At 45.0% G+C, this 835-nt stretch overlaps 1 non-coding gene across 1 annotated transcript; it reads left to right on the forward strand.

Moving 5' to 3' along the window:
• Nucleotides 1-465: 465 nt before the first annotated feature.
• On the forward strand, nt 466-572 carry LOC114368936. The gene has a single exon (XR_003657452.1). It is a non-coding gene; the product is annotated as a small nucleolar RNA R71 (small nucleolar RNA).
• Nucleotides 573-835: the final 263 nt, after the last annotated feature.

Genomic DNA, 835 nt, shown 5'->3' on the forward strand with positions numbered 1-835 from the left:
TTATTCTGCTGTGGTTGATTTTGCTGCTGAGGTTGAGGAGGTCTATTGTAAATATTTGCAGCATAAGCTTCAGGCTGCTCAATTGCTCCAGGTTGCTGCATGGAAGGGCAAAGGTCTGTATGGTGGTCAACAGAGGAGCACAAACCACAAACCCTTGCGACAGGTACAGATTTCTTATTCAAGGCCAGCTGGGTTACCAAGTTAACCAATGCATCTAGTTTGCCTTCAAGCTTCTTAGTTTCAGATGATGCAGATGGGCTTGTAGCTACCTCATGCACTCCTCTAATGACTATGGCATCATTTCTGGCGCTAAACTGTTGGGAGTTGGAAGCCATCTTCTCAATTAAATTTCTGGCTTCAGCAGGAGTCATGTCTCCAAGGGCTCCACCACTGGCAGCATCTATCATACTTCTCTCCATATTGCCGAGTCCTTCATAAAAATATTGGAGAAGAAGCTGCTCCGAAATCTGATGGTGAGGGCAACTGGCGCATAGTTTCTTAAATTGCTTCCAGTACTCATACAGGCTCTCTCCACTGAGTTGTCTAATACCTGAGATATCTTTCCTGATGGTTGTGGTCCTGGAAGCAGGGAAAAATTTTTCTAAGAATACTCTCTTAAGGTCATCCCAGCTCGTGATGGACCTTGGAGCAAGGTAATACAGCCAGTCCTTTGCCACTCCCTCCAATGAATGAGGAAAAGCTTTCAGAAATATGTGATCCTCTTGGACATCTGCGGGTTTCATGGTGGAGCAGACAATATGAAATTCCTTCAAATGTTTGTGCGGGTCTTCACCTGCAAGGCCATGAAACTTTGGAAGCAAATGAATCAGTCCAG

The sequence above is a fragment of the Glycine soja genome, chromosome 1, assembly GCF_004193775.1.
Source record: "Glycine soja cultivar W05 chromosome 1, ASM419377v2, whole genome shotgun sequence".
NCBI classification, from domain to species: domain Eukaryota; kingdom Viridiplantae; phylum Streptophyta; class Magnoliopsida; order Fabales; family Fabaceae; genus Glycine; species Glycine soja.